This window comes from Peromyscus californicus, unplaced genomic scaffold (genome assembly GCF_007827085.1).
Source record: "Peromyscus californicus insignis strain IS unplaced genomic scaffold, ASM782708v3 Scaffold_3__1_contigs__length_106647218, whole genome shotgun sequence".
Classification (NCBI taxonomy): Eukaryota; Metazoa; Chordata; class Mammalia; order Rodentia; family Cricetidae; genus Peromyscus; species Peromyscus californicus.
Genome location: NW_026294551.1, coordinates 62,196,921 through 62,220,473, shown reverse-complemented (window position 1 = coordinate 62,220,473; position 23,553 = coordinate 62,196,921). Strand labels below are relative to the sequence as shown.

The 23,553-nt window shown below is 46.9% G+C and overlaps 1 pseudogene; it reads right to left on the bottom strand.

Annotated features, from left to right (window-relative positions):
* Nucleotides 1-4,775: 4,775 nt before the first annotated feature.
* Nucleotides 4,776-23,553, bottom strand: part of LOC128122583 (bifunctional phosphoribosylaminoimidazole carboxylase/phosphoribosylaminoimidazole succinocarboxamide synthetase-like) — a 63,140-nt pseudogene continuing 44,362 nt past the window's right edge.

Sequence of the window (23,553 nt, the reverse complement as noted above, 5' to 3'; positions counted from 1 at the left end):
CCTCCCCCCAACCACTTACTCTTAGTGATCCTCCTTGTCTTTGCCTCCCCAGTGTCTTGGATCAGTGCCACTCAGTATTTTTGGGGATTTAAGCTACTTATTATTTTTATTTATTTATTTATTTATTTTAATAAATTTTTAATTTTTTGTTGTTTTTTTTAAAAGATTTATTTATTTATTATGTATACAGAATGGGGTGCCAGATCTCATTACAGATGGTTGTGAGCCACCATGTGGGTGCTGGGAATTGAACTCAGGACCTCTGGAAGAGCAGTCAGTGCTCTTAACCTCTAAGCCATCTCTCCAGCCCGATTTAAGCTACTTATATTCAATGTTGTTATTGTTAAGTATGAATCTATTCCCATCATTTTCTTTCTTTTCTTTTTTTTTAATTTCTTTTTTAGTATTTTCTGTTTGTTAGAATAGCAATAGAAAACGTAAGGAGATTATACCCAAAAATCTTCCCTAGTCTTGGGAAAGATACAGACATCCAGGCACAGGAAACTCACAGAACCCTAAGAGGAGTGACCAGAAGGGTCCTCTTCAGGCTGGAGCTGGAGCTCAAGTGCTTGGTGTGTACAAGGCCCTGGCTTAAATCTCCAGCCCCTACCCTCCAACCTCACCAAAAACGTCTTCTTAGTCACAAAGTTCAAAGTCTCAAACAAAGAGCTTTCTAAAAGCAAATCACACATGAGAGACTAGACTAGATGATAACAGATTCCTTATCTTTTGTTGGGTTTTTTTTTTTTTGGTTCCTTTCTTTCTTTTTTTTTAAACAGAGTCTCTCTCTGTGTAGCCCTGGCTGTCCTGTAACTCACTCTGTAGACCAGGTTGGTCTTGAACTCAGAGATATGACTGCCTCTGTCTCTCAAGTGCTGGGATTAAAGGCGTGCGCCCCCACTGCCAGGCACCTGGCTTCTTTCTTTCTTTTTAAAAAGGCGTGTGTGTGTGTGTGTGTGTGTGTGTGTGTGTGTGTGTGTGTGTGTGCGTGCACGCACACGTGCATGCCACCATGCATGCACTTGCAGAGGAGAGGAGTTGAGTCTCCCCACCACTTCGGTCTTGGGGATCAAACTCAGGTCATCAGGCTTAGCGGGCAAGTACCTTTATCCTGGTAGCAGCCTTTACCCACTGAGCCATCTCAGTGGTCCCAGATCCCTCATCTTTTATGTGTTCTGTGTCCTGTTGGTCTTCTAATGGTCAAGTCTACTTGGTTTTCTTCTTCATGTGTATCTGTTGTCCCAATGAGTTTTATTATTTTGCCTTGACTGTTTTGGGCATTATTGTCCTTGGACTCCAGGACTCCCTTAAGTATTTGTGTGTGTGTGTGTGTGTGTGTGTGTGTGTGTGTGTGTGTGTGCTAGTGTAGTGGTAATGAACTCCTTCATCTTTACTTACCTAAGACAATCTTTCCCTCCCCTTCGTTTCTGAAGAGCAGCTGTGCAGGTTATAGAATACACTGTAGACAGCTTTTTCTTACATGATTTTGAACATGTTATCCCATTCCCTCTTGGTCTGTACAGTTTCTACTGGGAAATCTGCTGTTTGTATAAAGGGATTCCTTGACTGTGACTTGCAACTTCTGTATCTGTGTGCTTGCACGTGCATGTGTTTGCAAGTGTGACCAAACTGACACGTGTACAAGCCTGTGGTACATTCATTCATTCATTCTTCTTCTTCTTCTTCTTCTTCTTCTTCTTCTTCTTCTTCTTCTTCTTCTTCTTCTTCTTCTTCTTCTTCTCTCTCTCTCTCTCTCTCTCTCTCTCTCTCCCTTCCTTCCTTCATTCCTTCCTTCCCTCTTCCTTCTCCTCCTCCTCCTTCTTCTGGTTTTTCAAGACAGGGCTTCTCTGTATTGTCCCTGACTGTCCTGGAACTCACTCTGAAGACAAGGCTGGCCTTGAATCCTCATAGATCCATCTGCCTCAGCCTCATAAGTGCTAGAATTAAAGGCGTGTACCACCAGCCTGGCTATGATACATTTTTTTTGACTGATGATTGATGTGGGAGGGTCCAGTTCACTGTTGGTGGTGCCATCCCTGAGCTGGTGGTCCTGAATGTATGAGAAAGCAGGCTGAGAAACCATGAGATGCAAGAACTCCTCTATGGCCTCTGCATCAGTTCCTGCCTCCAGGTTCCTGATCTGGGTTCCCTGAATGGTGGACTGTGCTGTGTAAGTGGAAGTCAAATGAACCATTTCTTCTCCAAGTTACATTTGCTCATGATGCTCGTCACAGGAATAGAAAGGAAACTAACACACTGTGGCTGGTCTGGACCAGGGTGGCCTTAGACTTGAAGCACTCCCCTGCCTCTGCCTCCTGGGTGCCATTGTTACAGGCTGACAGCACCTCCTCTTGCTTTGGATTCTCTTATTAGTCTTGGACTTTTGACATTTGGACTCTACCGTACTATGCAGAGGAGCTGGTTTGGGATAAGTTCTCCTTGGAATCCTTTGAGCCTGCTGGTCTTGGCTGTTTACACCTTTCCAAAGGTTGGGAAAGCATTTAGCTATTAGCTCTCGGAATAGCGTCCCCATGTTTTCTTCTTCTCATGTAACACCCATAAAGTGAATATTTGTTTGTTTAATGGTGTTCCACAAGTCTCATAGGCTTTTTTCGTTCTTTTTATTCTTTATTACTATTTTTTTTTGGTTTGAGTTATTTCAAAAGTCCTCTCTTCAGGTACAGAAATTATTTTTTTTCTGTTTGGTCTACCCTCTTGTTGAGATTCTCCATTGTATTTTTTATTTCATTGATTGAATCCTTCAGTTCTAGATTTCTGTTTGGCTCTTACAATGTCTGTCCTGCTCTTGAGTTGTTTTGTTTTTGTTTTTTTCCAGGTCTTCATTTGCTTTCTTCGGTTTCTTGAATTCTCCATCTGCTCTCTCTTGAATTTCCCCCAAACCTCCCAGGGTCAGTATTTCGAACTCGCTTTTAGAAATGTCATGGGTTTTCTTTCCTCTGTTTCTGGGAGTCTCTCTGTGCCTTGCCTGTTGCTTTCTTGACTCTGTCCTCAGCTTGTCTGTGCATCTTGTGTCGCAGTCACCTCGTCTGGTTTGCGGAGTAGCTCTGTGCTGACTCACAGGTTGATGTCCGACGTGGCACTTTGGTTTGGAGAGGGGCATGAAGGTCGGGGTTTGGAGAAGGGCATGAAGGTCGGGGTTTGGAGAAGGGCATGAAGGTCAGGCTTCTTTCTGCACGAATTCCTTAGCTGCAGTTGACATCAGTGGTGTTCGTGAGCGTCTTGTTGGCTTAGATTGCAAGTGTCTGTGGAGGAGGCAGTGTGACTGGGCAGGGCATGGGGCTGCCAGGACTGTGTGACCTTAGGACTTGGTGGAGCAAGCACCTATCACTGGGCATGGCTGGATCACCCTGGCAGTGGGGAGCATATACTCAGGCCCTGAAGAAGCGAGTACTACTGCCAGTAGGGACACCCCGAAGTGGGGGTGATGGCACCAGGAGTATGGGAGCAGTGTGTGTGCCCTGCAGTCCTGGGAAAGCCTCATCTGATTCTCTTCCTTTCTAGGAACTTAATCTTGATAGCTGGAGTTGAAAACTAGGCTTCTTTGTGATACTTTCATACATATAGTTTCTGCCCCATCTCCCTTCCCACTCCCCCTGGTTCCCTCCCCACTCTGCTCCCATGTCACATATATTTAAATCTGCCTTCCATTTTGACAAAAACATACAGTATTTGTCCTTATGCATCCAGTTTACTTCTTGTTACATAATGGCCCCCAGTGCCCTTTATTGTCCTACGAATATCATGATTTCATTTTTCTTTACCACTAAAGAACTCCCCTATTTCTACATGTACATGGACCACATTTTCACATTATCCTTGCATGTGCTGGTGAGCTGTCTGTCTGGAATAGTGTTACAAGTGTCTGTGGCTTGCTGACTTCGATTCTTTCTAGTGTCCACCCAGGATCGCTACAGCTGGGGCCTAGGGGTTCTATTGCCAGTGTTTTAAAAGAACATCTACACTGATTTCCAGTGTCAGCACCTACCAGTCTACACTCCCACAAGCAGTACACAAGAACTCCTCTTTAACCACGCCCTGACCAGCACTTTTTATTTACTTGTTTCGTGTGTGTGTGTGTGTGTGTGTGTGTGTGTGTGTGTGTGTGTGTGTGTTGTTTTTGGTGATGGGGTCTCTCTGTGTAACAGTCTTGGCTGTCCTGGAACCAGGCTGGCCCTGAACTCCTAGAGATCTTCCTGCTTCTGCCTCCTGAGTGCTGGGATTAAAGTCATGTGCCACCAACGCCCGGCTGTTTGTTTCTTTTTTTGTTTGTTTGTTTTGAGACAGGGTTTCTCTGCGTAGTTTTGGTGCCTGTCCTGGATCTCTCGCTCTGTAGACCAGACTGGCCTCGAACTCACAGAGATTCGCCTGGCTCTGTCTCCCGAGTGCTGAGATTAAAGGCGTGCGCCACCACTGCCCGGCTGTTTCTTGATAAGAGCCATTTTGTCTGGGAATCTCATTGTGGTTTGGCATTTGTCTGATGGCTGAGGATGTTGACCCTTTTTATGGGCTTATTAACCAGTTGCATTTATTCTTTTGAGAACTGTAAATAAAGAGTTTGCCCATTTATTGGCTGGGTGGTCGGGGTTATTTGATTTTTGGAGTACTTTGTAAATTCTGGACATTAACCTCTGTCTGATCTAGAGCTGCCAGGGACTTTCCCAAGCTTGGAGTTGTGTCTCTCTACAAGCCCCACTTTAGATGTGTCAAGTCCTGGAGCATGGTGGATATGTCTGGGGGCCCCTCAGGAATGAGCCTCACTCTTGTGGAGCGATGGCAGTGTCAGGAATGTGGCACATGTCCCCAGCATCTGCCATGGTGAACATTACTGGTGATGGCACCTTCTGGCAGCAGCAGTGGTGCTGAGGGCCTGGACCAATGGAGGTGTGTCTTCAGGCTGCACACTGGCCAAAACTCACGGCAATTCTAGGGGACCAGAGCCCTGGGTCCCAGGGAGCAAGTGTTTTAACCAAGTCTGGAGAGGGACATCTTCGTTGTCCCCCGTTACTAGGACTCTGTTGTGCAGAGGTGCCAGGATGTCGGGGCATGGGCTGGTCTTGTTCGAAGGCTGCAGCCTTTGTGTGGGTGTGAGGAACTTTGGACTTTTTTTTTCTCCCTAGAACTCTTCATGTTCTGATGGTCATAACTTGGCTTCATTAATTCATTAGCGGCTTGCAAATAAATCTCACAGCAATTAGTAGATGCACAATGATGGTTCAGACCCTATTATTCCCTTTGTATTTGTGGTTGAAATAGTTCAATAGGGAGCAGCCGCCCCTCAGTCAAATTTGCACTCCTTGGCTACCTAATTATGTGGCTGGTAAAGGAAAGACAGAATCCATGTTTTCCTGGCTCACCCCATAGTTCTCTAAATAAAACCACTCTCCCAGTGGCCCCAAAAGGTTAAGAAATAACTGAACTCCTGAATTCAAAGATAGTTGTGTGTTTTAATTGGCTAAAATAATTACTGTTATTGCAGCTGGAATTATCCTATTTTTCTAAGCAGTCCTCGAGCCCTTGGCCTTCCCTCTGGTGTTCTTTCAGAGCATGCCTGCTATCCGGTTTGGAAAAGGGCTGAAGCAGGTTCATCTAGAATCCTTCCTATTGACTGGACTCGGCCGTCTGTCCGTGGAGCCCAGGGTCTTGATAGTGGGAATTTGTGCTTGGAAACCACAGTTTGGGCATTAGCAGTACAGAAAGCTACTGCATTGGTCAGGGATTTTAGGCCATTAGTTCAACTTTGGATCCACATTCAGCACCACTGGGTTTTTATTTAACCCCTGGGATCTTCCTGACACTGGGACAACAATCAGAAAACTGTCTTCTTGAGCCCAAGGCACACGAATAACAACAGGGAGATGTGATGGAGAACCTGTAGATGATTTTTTTCCATTTCTTTTTATTTATTTTATTTTATTTTATTTTTTTAAGATTTATTTATTATGTACACAGAAGAGGGCGCCAGATCTCATTACAGATGGTTGTGAGCCACCATGTGGGTGCTGGGAATTGAACTCAGGACCTCTGGAAGAGCAGTTGGTGCTCTTAACCTCTGAGCCATCTCTCCAGCCCCATTTCTTTTTATTAACTAATTCAGTTAGTTAATTATGGAGGGGCAGTGACTGGGCACATGTGGGTGGAGCTCAGAGGACCACTTATGTGGGTTGTTTTTTCCTTCCGTGTGGGTCCTGTGGACTGGACTCAGGTCTCGGCAGCAAGCACCTTTACTCACTGAGCCATCTTGCTGAACATCTGAATTTTTTTCAATGTTAGGGTGTATGACAGCAGAGATGTATGGTCATGCTAGGGCTCACAGAAGTCCCTTGGAATGGTTCTTTGTGCTGGCAAAACTGGGATGCACAGGCCCATTTGTTTTTTTTTTTTGTTTTGTTTTGTTTTCAGCGTTTACATTTTATAAATATGAGGCCTGCTCTTTTCTGAAGGGAAGCAGGAGCAGTGGACCTGGGGAAGAAGGGAGGTGTGTATTAGGAGCTGGGAGAGTGGAGGGTGGGGAGGCTGCGAGCCTGATGTACTGTAAATTATACAATTAAAAGAAAAAAATAAATTACTCAGAGCTAAAAAAATAAATATGTATTATTGTAGAATATTATTTTAAGGTGTGTTACTTTTGTTCATGTTGCATTTGTTTAACTCTGTGAAACTGTGTTACTGTGCCTGTGTCAAATGCCTGATGGTCTAATAAAGAGCTGAACAGCCAATAACAAGTCAGAAGAAAGAATAGGTGGGGCTGGCAGGCAGAGAGAATAAATAGGAGGAGAAATCTAGGAGGAAAAGAAGAAAGAGCAAGAGCAAAGGAGGAGGATATCAGGAGCCAGCCACCCAGCTACACAGCCAGCCATGGAGTTAAAAGGACCAAATAGATGCCATAACAGGCTGCTCAGTCTTCTCTCAGAGATCAGACCTTAATTTCAGTTTCCTGAGACTTGAACAAGCAGTTTCTGGGAAGGCCATAAACAAAAGACATAGTCCTTGCAGTAGCTCCCTTTCTGCATATACTCTGACTGTTCAAGGTTTAGCCAGTTGTTTACTCTCTGGGACCCCTACCCACTTAGAGCTACGTGCATGGGTCAATATGAACATGCAAGGCCAGCCAGCTTCCATGGCAGCTCAAGGATAGAGCTTGGGCCACTGAGTCAGCCCCCACAGCCAGTTCATGCAAGGCCAGCCAGCCTCCATGGCAGCTCAAGGACAAAGTCTGGGACTTGTCCAGGCCTGCCCCAAAATGGTAATTGTAACCCCCAACCAGTAAATTCAAAGGTTACACACTCTCACCCAATCATATGACACCAAGGCTTGTATCACCCTGTTTGCAGTTTTTCCCTTTAAAAACTCCTCACCCTGAGAGCTCAGGACCATCCTCCTCCACCCACTATTGGACGCTGACCAAGCCTGAGCCTGCTTGTTATCAATAAACCCCTTTGTGCTTTGCATCGGATATCGGCTCTGTGGTGGTCTTGCTTAGGGGTCTTGCAGAGTAAGGGTGAAAGTAATATTACAGAAGCAAGAAAAGGAAAAAGCCCAGAGGCAAAAGGTAGACAGGATAATTTAAAGTTAGGAAAAGCTGGCAAGAAACAAGCCAAGCTAAGGCCGGTATTTATAATTAAGAATAAGTCTCCATGTGTGGTTTATTTGGAAGCTGGGTGGTGAGCCCCCCCAAAGAGCCCAAAGAGTAAAGACAAACAACAACATATTGTAATTACATTGTTTTGAAATCAAATCTGGAAAATGAAGCAATGAGTTTACAATAAAAACTACCCAGTGTTCTTACTTTCTCAGATGTCCACTGAAGTGCTCAAGGGATGAGGGGCCTGGAGTTCCCATGAGGCTCTGCACACAGCCTTTCCACTTGGCGTTTTGGCTGGATGATAGCCTCCCTGCCTCCCACTTGGTCCCTTTACGGAAGATGATGCCCCCTACCCGGATTTCTGCTGTGGGGTGGGGGTGAGCCTGATGGGCTGCTCTTCCTGCTTCATGATGTGGTCTTTCCCTGACTCAGTGGATCACTGAATGTCTCCTTGGCTATTGTCCTTCTGTGGGATGGTCTGCATCAGTTTTCCCTTTTCTTTTTCTCTGTTTCCTTCTTTGTTTGTTTCTTCCCTCCCTCCGTCCCTCCCTTCTTTTTCTCTTTTTCTTTCTTTCTTTCCTTCCTTTCTTCCTTCCTTCCTTTCTTTCTTTCTCTCTCTCTCTCTCTTTCTTTCTTTCTTTCTTTCTTTCTTTCTTTCTTTCTTTCTTTCTTTCTTTCCTTCCTTCCTTCCTTCCTTCCTTCCTTCCTTCTTTCTTTCTTTCTTTCTTTCTTTCTTTCTTTCTTTCTTTCTTTCGGACAGAGTGTCTTAGTTAGTGTTGGATTTGCTGTGATGAAACACTGTGACCAAAGTGACTTGGGGAGGAAATGGTTTGTTCAGCTTATGCTTCCGCATCACAGTTCATCATTAAGAAGTTAGGGCAGAGCCAGGCAGATCTCTGTGAGTTCGAGGCCAGTCTGGTCTACAAAGCGAGTTCCAGGACAGGCTCCAAAGCTACACAGAGAAACCCTGTCTTGAAAAAACAGTTAGGGCAGTACCTCAAGCAGAGCAGGAACCTGGATGCAGGAATTGATGCAGAGGCCATGAAGGAATACTGCTTACTGGCTTGCTCCTCATGCCTTTCTCAGCCTGCTTTCTTATAGATCCCAGAACCACCAGCCCAGGATGGTTACAATGGGCTGGGACCTTCCACATCAATAACTAATTAAGAAAATGCTCTATAGGCTTGCCTGCAGCCTGATCTTATGGAGGCATGTAGCTAGAGTTTTCCTGCCTGGCCCACAGTCAGGACAAATCTCTCTCACCTGCCAGTCCCACAGCCGCTCAGACCCAACCAAGTAAACACAGAGACTTATATTGGTTACAAACTGTATGGCCGTGGCAGGCTTCTTGCTAACTGTTCTTACAGCTTAAATTAATCCATTTCCATTAATCTATACCTTGCCACGTGGCTTGTGGCTTACCGGCATCTTCACATGCTGTTTGTCATCTTGGCAGCTGGCAGTGTCTCTCTGACTCAGCCTTCCACTTCCCAGCTTTATTCTCCTCCTTGTCCCGCCTACACTTCCTGCCTAGCCAATGGCCAATCAGTGTTTTATTTATTGACCAATCAGCAACACATTTGCCATACAGAACATCCCACAGCAGAGGCATTTTCTTTTTTTGGTTTTTCAAGAGAGGGTTTCTCTGTGTAACAGTCCTAAGATGTCCTGGAACTCAATTTGTAGACCAGGCTGGCCTCGAACTCACAGAGATCCATCTACCTCTGCCTCCCAAGGGCTGGGATTAAAGGTGTGCACCACCACCACCCAGCTATAGGCATCTTCTTAATTGAGGTTCCCTCCTTGCAAATGACTTTAGCTTGTATCAAGTTGACATAAAACTATCTAGTACACAGGGTCTCCCTATACAGCTTTGGATAGCTTTGAACTCTATATGTAGGTCAGGATGACCTAATTTTACAGAGATCTGCCTATCTCTGTCTCCTGAGTGCTGGTTGAAATTTTTTTTGATAGGAGGTGATTAAACGTCTTTATGATGATAGCATTGTTATTGAGAGATTATGTTACCTGAAGCTGAGCATTTTTTGACTAATAAACTATGAAACAGCTGACAAATCCTAGAGTAATTTGTAGTAGTTTGAATGTAATTGGCCCCTATAAGCTCACAGGGAGTGGCATTATTAGGAGGTGTGGTTTTGTTGAAGTAGATGTGGCCGTGGTGTTGGAAGTGTGTCACTGTGGAGGCAGGCTTTGACGTCTCATACATGCTCAAGCCATGCCCAGTGTTTCAGTTCACTTCCTGTTGCCTGAGGATCAAAGATGTAGAATTCTCAACTCTTTCTCCAGAACCCTGTCTGCTTGTACACTGCCATATTCCACCATGATGATAATAGACTAAACCTCTCAAACTGTAAGCCAGCCCCAATTAAATGTTTTCCTTTATAAGAGTTGCCATGGTCATGGTGTCTCTTCACAGCAATAGAAACCCTAACTAAGACAAATGTAAGTATCTATTTTCCAATGCTACAGCACAACATGTTGGTGATATATACAGGAAAGGTTATTTAGTTAACAGCTTTGGAAGTTCAAGAGCATGGCACCAATATCTGCTTGAGCCTGGTAGAAGGCCCCCTCAGCTGTCATATGGCAGATGGCTAGAAGCCAGAGTGGGAAGGGTCAGTCTGACCCTTTATTCCCACCCTCTCACAAAGCTACGCAGGTCTCACGAGAACTACATGGCTTCACAGCTCCCTCAACAATCAACAGCCCATCGTTTCAAGGTCCAGTCTCCTAACATAACCACACTGAGGACCAAGCCTCTACTAGATAAAGCCTAGTGGGTGGGTGGGGATAAATACCATCCAAATCATAGTGGTGCCTGTTCCCTCTCAGTGCTCCCACTCAGTGCTCCCACTCTCCATGCCCAGGTTCTATGCTCATTAGGTCTCAGAAAAAAAGCACACCCCAGACGGCTGGAGTGGTGATTCCCTCCTTTGGCACACAGTTTTCCCTGTCTCCCTGGCCCTGGCACCAGTCCCTGGAAGAATAAGAAGGGTCCTTATCTCTACTTTGTAGAGCTGCACCTAAGTCCTAGAGATGTGCCAGGCAGGTAGCCATTACTCAATTAATGTTTGGAAATAAAGCACATATTATTTTAGCACCCCTGCCATGCCCTACCCAATATAGGTTTTTAAAAAAACAAAACAAAACATTTATTTATTTTTATTTTATGTTCATTGGTGTTTTGCCTGCATGTATGTCTGTGTGAGGGTGTCAGATCTTTGAGTTATAGACAGTTGTTAGCTGCCATGTGGGTGCTAGGAAGTGAACCTAAGTCTTCTGGAAGAGCAGTCAGTGTTCTTAACTGCTGAGCCATCTCTCCAGCACCCCCAATATAGGTTTAAAGAAAAAAGAAAAAAAAAACCCTTCTACAATGGATTAAAGGTCTCACAACACTCAGAGTGGAGAAATTCAAAGTAGATTGCTAACCCCTGCCGCACACCACATGCCATATTTACCTTCCTGGCACATTAAGGAGTCATATGGGGAAGCAAGAAGCTAATTTTTATAATTTCTCTAAAATTATAATGGATTTATTATTGACCAATAGAAAGATAAAGTACGATTTATACAGCCAATGAGATGTTAGCCTTTAAAAGAATGGAAATTCTGACAGAGGCCCACTGTGAAAACATAAACAACCCGATTCCACTCATAGAGACCGATAGAGGTATCAAACTTGTGGAGACAGAAAGAAGGGTGGAACTGGGGCTGGAGGAACCATTGGAGATGTGTTTAACAAGTCCAGAGCAGAGAGTTCTAGAGATGAAGGTAGGGATGGCTACACAGCATTGTGAATATATCCAACACCACAGAACCACACACTTGAAACAGTTAAGATGACAGGTCGACTTCATGGATATTTTATCATAACTCAAACTTTAGTGCCACACACAACATGCCAATCCTAAGAGTGTAGGAAGTGAATATCTGGTTTAAACCAGCCTCCACGATGAACCCCACAGGGTCCACCCCTCTCTAAAATAATAGTGTCACAGTTGTCCCTTAGAAGACCTAAGTCCACCCTCAACTTCCTCCCCACCCTACCCTCAAAAGGTCCCCCTTCGAAGATCAGGTGCCTCAGTTCCGCTCTCTTCCACGTTCTTCAGGCAGAGAACAGTGCGACTCCCATGTCCCCTGTGGCTCCTTTCCTCCATGAATATTTTGGGAATGTTTTCCTTCCTTTCTTTTTTCTTGCTATTATCTGTGAAACTTGTGTACATGCCATATTCTCTTTGCTGTGTCTCATGTATTTTACAGTTAGATATAAATATGTAAAGTGCTAAATATGAAAGCTGACACCTTGGAAAAAAAACCCAACGAACTGTTTTCATAGCCTCTGGGTGGAGAAGCATAACATCAAAGACAGAAGTCACAGTGCACAGGTTGACGTGTCGGATGGTAAAACAGCCGAATATGCTTGTGGATAAAATGTACCCGAAGCAGAGCAGGGCATGTGACACACAAACCAGAAAGCGAGCGAGAGAGCATGCGTGTCCTACAAATCAGATGATGGACACCTCCCCGTCACCATTCTCATGTACTCGGGCACACTTGAGGAGGCGTGCAAACAAACAAATCATTCTTTCACCAAGGAATCCCACGTTAAGGAAACAGCCAGAGATGTGCACTAAAACTCATATACAGGACATCTTCCTCAGTCCCATCTGTAATCAGAGAAAAATGGAAGTGACCCAAATGTTAAGCAGCAGGGGACAGCTCTAAACATCAAAGTCCCCCGAAATGCTCTCCAGAGACCTGTCTGTGTGCGCAGGGAACGGGTTAGAGTTTAGTTCCGTGAAAAAGGCAGACAATACTCAGGTAGTTAGCTGTCTGGAGCGCAGAATGATGTGGTTGCTTTGAAGGGCATTCTGACGCTCTCTTTTCAAGGTAAACACACATAGATCGCACAACTAGAAAACTTAATCTCAGCCCCTAGTCCCATAGAAACACAAGTGTGTGGCTGCATGAAGCTGAGACCAAGGGTTCATGGAGCTTTATTTATGGTAAACCAAAGGGAACAGCCTAGGTATCAGCAGCCGAGTGAGTGAGGATCACACTGTGGTATGCCATGCTGTGGAATAGGACTCAGCACTGAAAAGGGGGGAGCTTCCGGATCTGTCTCCAAAGTGTTGAGACTCTTCACGGAAGAGCGTTCCCATTATGGAATCTACCACACATGCCATTTTGAAAACGGCAGACCAGAGTGACAGGAAAGAGTTTGCCAGGGTTAGGGATCATCTGCAAACAGGCAGAAGGAGCCTCTGGGGTGAAGGAAGTGCTCTGTATTGTGATGCGGTGATGGCCCCAAGGCTGCCTTGCAAGTGTTGCTTCAAACTGCCTAGTCTTCCCAATAAGGGGAGTGTGAAGGCCTAGACTTGACTTTACAGGACATCCTGTCTACAGTTTAGGCCCTTGAAGATATCTAGATAATCCTGCTGAGCAGTCCAGATAATCCTGTTCAGTGGGTTGTGGTTCTCCACCAAAAGTCTAACCCAATGGTTTCAAATGTGGTTTTGCACCCAAAGTCTAGACCAATAGTTTCAAAAAAATCACCTTGCCCCTTCAACCCAATCCCAAGTTGCCAATTCCTGGCTTGTGGTTTTTCCCTATAAAAACTCTCTACACCTGGGCTCATGGCTACCGCCACATTTCCTTCCATCTGCTGTGCGGTGGCCCGGGTTGAACCTGAATAAAAGGGCCCTTATGTGCTTACATCGGAAACTGGCTCCTTGGTGGTCTCGGGGGGTTTCGAGAAATGGGTACAACAGGAGCAGGTAGAGTACTTGACTCATGGGCAAGAGTCTGTGGGCTTAATTCCCACCACTGCTCCCCACCCCCAAAAAACCACAACTAAGCTAAATTTTAAAACAGTTTTTTAATATTGTTCGATTTATCCAATTATGATATTCAGAATAAGTTTTTTTTAATTTAAAGTCAGCTATAAAATAACATAGTTAATGAGCTTCAATGTTTTTGGTGCACATTTGTGCAGAGACTGTGATAGCGAAGCCCACAGTTTTGACGACTGAACTAAACTAAGTTTTGCTTTCCAGTCTTATCCTGATGTAACTGACTGTCGGAGGCCTTTTCCACCTGGTGACACCGCCTTCCCTCCTGTGACTCAACAAAGGCTTTCCACAGTGGCCATCAACAAGGAGACAATAATGGAGGCAGCAGTCTGGCCCCTCAACTCTCCCATCCTGGAGTGTTCACTATGAATTGAGTCACATGACCCCACCTCAACAGCAAGGAGGCTGGGAGGTGGCGGGTGAGAAAGATGACCAGCTAATGCAGGCTCTTCCCTCTCTCATTCCCTCCACATCACTTGTTTAGCTCACACATAGGACCTAGCTCTTACTCTTAAAACCTGTCCCTGCCAGCCTTTAGCAACAGCCTGGCTCACACCCGGGCTCCTCGGGTGACGTGCATCGTCAGTCAGTTCTTAGGCTCCTCTGCCCACAGCCTTCTGGGCTAAGTAAACAGGTTCTCAAATCGGAGGTGGGCCCACGCCTTTAGTCCCAGCACTCAGGAGGCAGAGGCAGGGGGATCTCTATGAGTTCGAGGCCAGCCTGGTCTACAGAGTTCTAGGACAGCCAAAGCCACACAGAGAAACCTGATCTCTGAAACAAACAAAAACAAACAAAAAACTCAAAGGAAAACAGGTTCTCTATCCTCTCCACATAGCCCAGGGACCAGAGGGGGAGAATCATTCCCATCAGAAACTGTCTAGACATTCCAAATCCTGAGCCATTTTGGGACCCCCCTCCAGGCAGCCTGGCCACCCAGGGAGTCTCCCCTGAGGCCTATTGTCACTGGGGAGGAGGCCACCTGCCCTGGGTCTTTCAGAGCCTCACCGTGGAATGACTCCTTTCTTGTTTTGTTTTTGCATCTTGGCCCCACCGGGAGAAAGATTTCCCACCTTCCCCATCTGTTCTCTTGTCTTCTGGAAGAGTGATGGTCTATTTAGTCCCATTTTAAATTTCAAGTCATCAAAGGCTTTGATAAACCTGGGCATGGTAGCTACACTTCCCTTAGAGCCCAAGGCCTCTCCTCCGGGGCCTGCATACTATTCTATACTATTCTACGTCTAACTGATAACCTGCTGCGATAAATCCATCTCCTACACTGCCCTGGCTTCTGCCTCTCTGTGGTCTCAGTAATGCCAAGGGCAGTCTGTGTGGAGAGGGCAAGCAGGAGGCCAGGCCCTTAGTCCAACCTTTAGCCTGAGACAGCTTCACCACTGAGAGGGTTTGCAGGGTTTAAGATTCCAAGTGCTTGACTTGCTGAACTGTCTCTCCCTGGGAGGAATCTAGAAGCTGCAGGAATGCTCTCTCTACCCACCCCCATCTTTTTTTTTTTAGATAATAACTTAGAATGTACAGACCATGCAGTGAGAAGAATATATTGTTATTAGCATAAACAATATAAATATTTTAACTTTTAAAACCTGTACTACAGAAGATCAAGCAGTAACTACTGACCTATAAAAAGTCATTATTAGCATATAGAAATAATATTTAATTAGAAGCTACAGGTGATTGTGAGTCACTCCACATGGATGCTGGGAACCAAACTCAGGTCCTCTGCAAGAGAGCCACACAGACATCACTCCAGCTCCATAAATGACATTTCTTTGCTAATGTTACATAACTACCCAACAATGACCATACAGTGGTTGAGATATAACTTAATAGTGTCATACCAATTTTGCTAACTATAAAGATTTTTCTTCCAATACAGGGTCTCAATACACATAGTCCTGCTGCCTCAGCCTCTGGAGTGCTGAGGTTACAGGGACTCATAGCTATTTGGAGCTAGAAAATATTAACACAAATACTGACAATTTGTCAACCCATAAATCTAGATGACCATTTGTTTTTTTTTTGTTTTTTTGTTTTTTTTTGGTTTTTCGAGACAGGGTTTCTCTGTGTAGCTTTGCGCCTTTCCTGGAACTCACTTGGTAGTCCAGGCTGGCCTCGAACTCACAGAGATCCACCTGGCTCTGCCTCCCGAGTGCTGGGATTAAAGGCGTGCGCCACCACCGCCCGGCTAGATGACCATTTGTTTACTAGTAAATTGAATTGTTTTCGTCGATGTAAAATAATTTTGCTTCAATTCTTCTTCTTTTTTTTTTTTTTTCCGAGACAGGGGATCTCACTCTGTAGACCAGGCTGGCCTCGAACTCACAGAGATCCACCTGGCTCTGCCTTCTGAGTGCTGGGATTAAAGACATGCGCCACCACCACCCGACTGAATTCTTTCCTTTTTAAGTCAGCTTGCTTTAAAGATATCCACATGTTCAATATGCTCGCTTGAAGTTCAGCCTACACCAAATAGTTTTTTAACCTAAATATGGACCGGTCCTTCTGGAGAAAGTAGGAATGTACAGCCAAGACCACTGGGCTACTGAAGAGATGGCCACACACCCTGAGCACCCCCGTCTGGTGTGATGCAGGGGGGGGCAGCTAATAACTGGATATGCAATGTTACCAGACATCACCAGGTCCCAAACCATTGCTTCTGCCTGCCACTGTGGCAGATACAGTAGGTGTGGCATCCCCTCCATACTCTGTTTTAGTCCTCTGTTTTCATCCAGTTCTTTATGGGCAGATGTTACTCGAAGTTCACACGGAATCCCAGAGTTTCCACAAGCCTTCTTAATTTTCTCGCAGTGACCAAGGTCAGAAGCTGAACCCGCCAGCACTAAAGCCCTGCACTGACAGTCTGCCTTCAGAAGCAACTGCATTCGATCTGCAAGTCACTCAAAGCTTTTCTTTACCATCTGGAGTCCTTCCGGACTTTCTTCTTCTTCTTCTTCTTCTTCTTCTTCTTCTTCTTCTTCTTCTTCTTCTTCTTCTCCTCCTCCTCCTCCTCCTCCTCCTCCTCCTCCTCCTTCTCCTCCTCCTCCTCCTTCTTTTAAATAATTTATTTTTATTTTATGTACATTGGTGTTTTGCCCACATGTAGGTGTTTTGCCTACATGTATGTCTGTTTAAGAGTGCCAGATCCACTGGAACTGGAGTTATAGACAGTTGTGAACTGCCCTCTGGGTGCTGGGAATTGAACCTGGGTCCTCTGTAGGAGCAGCCAGTGCTCTTAACCTCTGCACCATCTCTCCATCCCGGACTTACTTCTTTGAGGCCACGGTAAGACTGTCTTTCCTTTGACTCCAATCTCCCCATGGCCAGAGTCTCCAGGAATCATTATCAATAGCATCAGCAAGAACAATCTCTTTCTCACCCCGGTCTTTGTGGATTTCTGACTTACCCGGTCCCTTTTTGATTCCTTTCAAATTCTCATCTTCCTTACGAGTCTCACGAAATGTACCTGAGAGCTAGCTGTGGGCACTTTCACTCAGCTCTCCGCACGACAGCGAGGAACTCAAGGACTAACTTGGTTGCCTTCTAGATAATCCCTGGACGTAGCGTCACTGTGGGATGGGCCTCAGCCATGCTGGGCTATTGTCCTGGCCATCACCACCAGAGCCAGGCCGAGGCTGCTCTTGTGAGAGTCTTGATGACAGCATTGCTCTTTTAAAGTCAGCTTCCCTCACCCGCTTGCCTCTGTTGGCTTGTTTTGTGCTGTCTTTTGTAGTGCTGGAGTGGTGCCCCAGAGCCTTGCCACCGAAGGCAGGCTCTCCGCCACTGAGCCACACCCCCAGCGGCTCTGTGTCAGCAACACTAGCAGAGGCTGCATTAACCAAGTACCCTCATGGCTCATGCTAGAGAAGTTCATTCTGCCTCCCCACAGTCCCCTGCGGCAGGATGGGGGTCTGGGACCGAGGATCTGGCTCCCTCCTCTTATACTGATATGTCTCCCAAGATACCCAGAGCAGTGGAAGAAAGAAATAGAGGAGGGGTGTCAGGTCAGAGGTGCCCCAGGAGGGCTGGAGAGATGGCTCAGAGGTTAGGAGCACTGACTACTCTTCCAGAGGTCCTGAGTTCAATTCCCAGCACCTACCTGGTGGCTCACGACCATCTGTAATGAGATCTGGCACCCTCTTCTGTATATATAATAAATAAATAAATCTTTAAAAAAAAGTGCTTCAGGTTAGTGGCATACACAGCTGACATTAGGGGAAACAGCATGTGTGGTCATCAGAGTCCACTCAAGGCTGGGAGGGCTGGGTCAGTGCAGGCCTCAGGCACTCAGTGATACTGTAGCAAAAGCCCCCAGGGCAGGCCCACACAGTGACAGAAAGTGAGATTCTAACTGAACACAGTGGAGCCAAGGAGAGCTAAACTAGAAAGGAAAAGACGGGAGACATGGTTGGGAAAGCGGGAAGAAGAGAGAGAGAAGAAAGTATGCGCGAAAGGGGAGATGGGGATAAAAACGGCAAAATGACAGAAAACTGGAGCGCGGTGATTCCAACTTCCCCGAGAGTCCAGAAAACCCATTTCCATAAAGATGATCGGCCACGCTCTTGGCTCAACCCCCACGCAAAATGAAAATAGTGGGATGTGGGGGTGCACACCTGTAATCCCAGCGCTTGAGGGGGTTGTTGAGGCAGGAGGATGGAGTTGGAAGCCAGCCTGAGTCCTTCTAGAAGGAGGGAGGGACAGAGAAGGTGTTGTAACAACACATGCTGCAGTACTCAAAAAACCATTTAAAAGGAGTCAACCAAAGCTCAGGAATCCGTTCCAGAAAGAAGAGAATAATGGACACAAGTGAGAAGAACAGAAAAGATGTGCTAGAAATCAAGAAAGGACAGCAATCAAAGAGCATCTCAAATAAAGAGAAGCATGGAGGCAGCACCTGCACGCACCCAGGGTGAGGCCCCCGGCCGAGAACCTGGCAGGCAGAGTGCAGTAAGATGGGAGAGGAGAGACTGTAAGACAGAAGGGAAAGCCTTCATGTAGGAACCAAGTAAAGAGCTCCCAATTGGAGTAAATGTCAGCGCCACGGGCGTAGTCCTGAACTACGTGAAAACTTGAAATAACATTGGATAAGCAAAAACCTGAACTGAGCGTTGAGATTAAAGGTGTGTGCCACCCAATAGTTCTTGTTGGCTCCACTGTGTCCAGTTAGGACCCCACTTTCATCTGTCTCTGTGTGGGTCTGCCCTGGGGCTCGCCTGAATTAATAGAGAGTTAGTTCTAAGCCAGCCAGAGCTACATAGTGAGACTGTCTCAAGAGAAAGAAAAGAAGGAAGGATGGCTAATTTTAGAGATGGTTACACAGCTTAAGGGAGAATCAGGTTGTTTCTATCTTCTGTGTAATGACATTTTTTGCCTTATAGTTACAAATTGGTTACCTCAGTTCCAGCCATCATGTCCTTCCACAGACTTCAGTCTCCCTTTCTTATTTCTCTGGCTTGGAGGACCATCCTTACCAGCTCCCCCATGTGCCCGAAGGTAGCCATACACTAGCCACTGGCCATGGAGGATGTGATTCCTCGAGTATGGAGGTTCTAGCAGGGGTGAAGATGCTCAGGTATCTTTGATGGAAGGACAGTCCTCTTCTGTTGGGGATGATTGTTCTCTCTGACCAGGTAGGCAAGTTCTAGAGAGGAGACATGGAGGGGACCAGAGGGGAGGGACACTCTCTGAGCCAGTCAGGTTGGCAGTATCATCCAGTCAATGGGGTAAGAAATGCTCACCAACCTAAGACAGAGCGCCTGTGTGGCCTGGGCAGGCGTCGGTAAGGTGACCTGCTGACGTCTCATGCAACCTAAGTCAGAAGCTCATTTGTTAGTAAAAGGGGGACCTGTAGGGCCCTGGCCCCCATTTTGGGTGACTGTTGCCTTGCTTGCTGACCGTGACCTTGATATCCTCCCTATGGTAATTCCCTCCCGGGTTTCAACCTCCTGAATGCTTAAGGGAAGTTCCTTGTCTGTGTATCCTACATAATGGGTGTTAACAACTTAGATGCAAGATTGCAAAACATCAATAGTGAACTTCTGCCCTCCGGGGTTCTCCCATTGTGCTGTAAGCCTGTATTTAAGACCTCCTCCCAGCTGGGCGGTGGTGGCGCACGCCTTTAATCTCAGCACTTGGGAGGCAGAGGCAGGCGGATCTCTGTGAGTTCGAGGCCAGCGTGGGCTACAGAGTGAGTTCCAGGAAAGGCGCAAAGCTACACAGAGAAACCCTGTCTCGAAAAAAGCCAAAAGAAAAAAAAGAAAGAAATGCTGCAGCCAGATTACCCTCACGTCTGAGAGTGCAATCCTCTAATGCCTTGGATTAGTCAGGATTCACCCTTCAGATCTGTCGAAAATAACTCTCTGTGGTGATGGAGATGTTCTCAGTCTCCTCCCCGTGGCATTTATCAGACCCATAGCTGTTGTGCAGTGAAGCGTAACGTGGGCACCCGAGGCAGTGACTCTGCTGAGGGAGCGTGGCTTAATGTGAGTTTGAGCAGCTGCGTGTGGCTGTGTGAGGACAACACGGCCTGGAGGCTGGACGCTTGGAGTGAATCTGGATGTGTGAGCAGCAAGGGCTATGGCAGTGGAGGGAAGCTCTCAGACCCAGGGCAGGATCTCCTGGGGAAGAGCAGGGGAGGATGCTGGAGGCCTAGTGCACCCTCCTTGCAGTAGAAAGTTGAGAGAGTGGGCCTGTAGGCACTGGTGGACCTTGTTGGACCAGGCTACAGCTCCTGAGGGCCTTGGTGAGGAGGACCCTGATGCTCAGGGTCCCCTGCTGAAGAGTTAGTCGCCGGAGAGCTCCCTAAATGTCCTTCTCTGCGACAAGTTCCCAGCCTGCCATCACCAGCCCCACCTTGGGAGGGTGACTCTAACCACCAGAGAGGGAGATTGACTGCAAATTTCAGGTGGGGTCACTCCATACCCCGAAAGCCACAGGCTTCCTCTGGTGCTCCAAGTGGAGGGGCTGTTTCTGGGCCATGACTCAGGAGGGTCAGTGTGAGCCTGTGACTGTCCTTTTGTCTCAGACACAGTGATGCCCTGGGAGGGAATCAGTCACGAGCTAGGACCTCAGCATGAGAAACCAAAGCTCAGGGGTGGTAATGTGAGCAAGGATGTGAGCTAAGGTTGTCCCGTGAGTTGAGCACCACAGCCTGTGGCACCACAGTGTCCCTCTTGCTGGGTGGGGCAAACCTCAGGCTTTGGAACATGACACCATTCCAGCCTTCTTGCCTCTTACCAGCTAGGTTCTGTTTAACCAGTTACTTTATGTCTTATGTCTCAGTTTCTCCATCTACAAAGTGGGTGTCTCACACTATCTCATGGGATGATGGAGCCAGCTGTTTTGCCCTGGGCTTCTAGCCCTGAGGGGTATGGCCCTGGGAGCCTCTCGTGGGAGATGATTCGGCCTGGGGCTAAAGAACGAAGAGCAGGAATAGAAAGACTGTTCCTTGGCTAGGCTTGGAGGGTTGTCTGTGAGCTTGTCATGGGTTATCAGGGTGGGTCACCTGACTGAAGGCTTAGCTACTGCAGAGGTGTGTCATACGATGACAGCAACCACTGGCCATCCAGACAACTGGAACTGCAGGTGCACTAGGGGGCCAGATGCTGGTGCTGAGCTCTCTGTTGCCAACCCCCTTCCACCATTGGAGTAGGAACACAGCTGCCTTCCTGAGCAGCTGGACCAAGAGAGGGAAGTTGGTGCCTTTTCCTTCCTTTTTCTGGGGCCAAGGGGCTGGTTTGACCCATGAGCAGCTATTGCAGAATGACAGGAGCAATTAAAGGTGCTTTGCCCTGAGCATCTCTACAGCAAAATGTCTTCATTAGTGGTGGTTTAATACATACATACATATATATATATATATATATATATATATATATATATATATATATATATATATATATATATATATATATGTGTGTGTGTGCGCCCCTGAGTGTATGCATGTGCACCACATGTGTACAGATGCCTGTGGAGGTCAGAAGAGCATAGGATCTCCTGTAACAGTAGCTAAGGGTGGTTGTAAGTGCTGGAACCAAACCCTAGTCCTCTGCAAGAGCAGCAAGCGGTCTCAACTGCTGAGCTGTCTCTCCAGCCCCTCCCTGGTGTTTCCGATGGTGTAACCCAGTGCTGGAGATTGTGTAGCTTACTCCCAGTCCGGGGTGTGTGCTTCTTCACACTCCAGATGGAGAGGAAACCTAGGGTTTTCCCCCCATTAAAATGTCGACTTACTAACTTATAATGGACATGGTGGTGTCAATTAGACAATCACATGATCACTAACATTCTTTAAACTTACCTGCATCAGGTTGGCATAGGCTAGCTCATGAGATGGCAGAAGAGGTTCCTGTGCCAGGGTAGAAGATGTCAGGCATCTTGAGACCCTGGTCTTAAAACATGCAGAGCCTCACCTTTACACACACACACACACACACACACACACACACACACACACACACACCCTCTGTGCTGCATGCTCAGCATCTAGGAAGACAGAGCCTTCACTTAATGCAAACACTGCCTTTGCAGCCGTATTGCAGTTTCCCATGGTGAATGCTATCATTCATCCCACTGATATGCATGTTCTGAGCTCTGCTGGCACGCCAGGCCTTCTGCTCATCCCATTGGCATCACAGACAAAAACAGAGCCACAGCTTCTGCTCCCGAGAAGTCTCTGGTTTGATGGAAGAGACAGACAGACACAGACCATCCAAAGTGCCCAAAGTCAGTGGAAGGTTTTCTCCATCAGAAATAAGGTTCATAAGGTGGGATATGGGTGGGGAGCAAATTCCAACAGGCCTTGTAAATGCCAGTGGCTGGGAGTGACTGGCGCTCTCTCTCTCAGTGAGCACTTGTCATTCCCCAGAGTGGCCAGTCAACTCTGTTCCTAACAGCTGTGTCACAGAGTGGGTGCAATTGTGTTTCTGATGTGGGTTTGGGATTGGAACCCAGCCATGTTTGGCTTTTTGCACCTGTCCCAGGCCAGCTGGTCTTGATTCCTGAGGGTGAGACATTCCCAGGTGAACTGTGACCTCAGGTTCCCGCACCTAGACGTGTGTGCATGTAGGCTTGGGAGGCAGGTGCTGTGCAAAGGAAAGGACTGAAGGCTGAGGTGGACCTGATCTAAACCTTCAACACACAGAAAGAAAAAGTTCTCTAGACAGCACATCTGAAACTTCAGCCCAGACTTAGGTGCTGGAGCAGGACCTTGCTGCCCAGCCTCTCCTGTCTTCTCTGTGGCAGAGCTCTCGGGTGTGGTCTCTGAGCCTCGCTTGCCTTCCTGATGTACCTGCTGTGTGTCAGTCGCAGTGGGATGACGGGCACCTCCCTGAGCTGCTCCTTGTCAGCTCATGTGGTACCTTGAATGAGAAATGTCCCCCCAGGCTCAGGGATTTGAGTGCTTGGTTTCCGCTTGGTGGTGCTGTTTGAGGAGTTATGGAAGGTGCAGCCTTGCTGGAGGGGGTATGCCAATGGGAACGGGCTTTGGGGGTCCCTAGCATTGCCCGATTCCAGTTCACTCTTCCCACTCTGTGTTTGTGGTCGAAGATGTGATCTCTCAGTGTCCTGTTCATTCTGCCATGCCTGCCACTTGGTGCCATGCCGCTCTGCCATTCCGGACCGTTATCTCTCTGGAACCCGAAGCCCAAATGAGCTCTTCCTTCCGTAAGTTGCCTTGGTCACAGCAACAGAGAAGTATTTAATAGGCCTGGAGAGGAATGTTTCCACCTGAGCTGAGCGGCTGGGGCCTGCCCTTGAGGGAGGCACAGGGGTGGGGAGTAATGGTGGTGTCCCCAACCATAGGACTCCGCTTGTCTGTTGAGAGCTCTTCTCACTTTATATCCTTTAGTTTTCATGATGAGATTCCAGGGTTAGATCTGCATTGCGATGGTCTTGAAGGTAAGGGAACGGGGGCAGAGAAAGGAGGTGGCCTGGTCAAGCTCACACAACGAGTCAAGGTGCAAGCCTGGGATTCAAGTGTGGTAGCACACAAGTGAAGTCCCAGCATTGTAGACTGAGGCAGAAGTGACAGTTCCTGGGCAGCCTAGGCTAGATAACGGGACTCTGTCT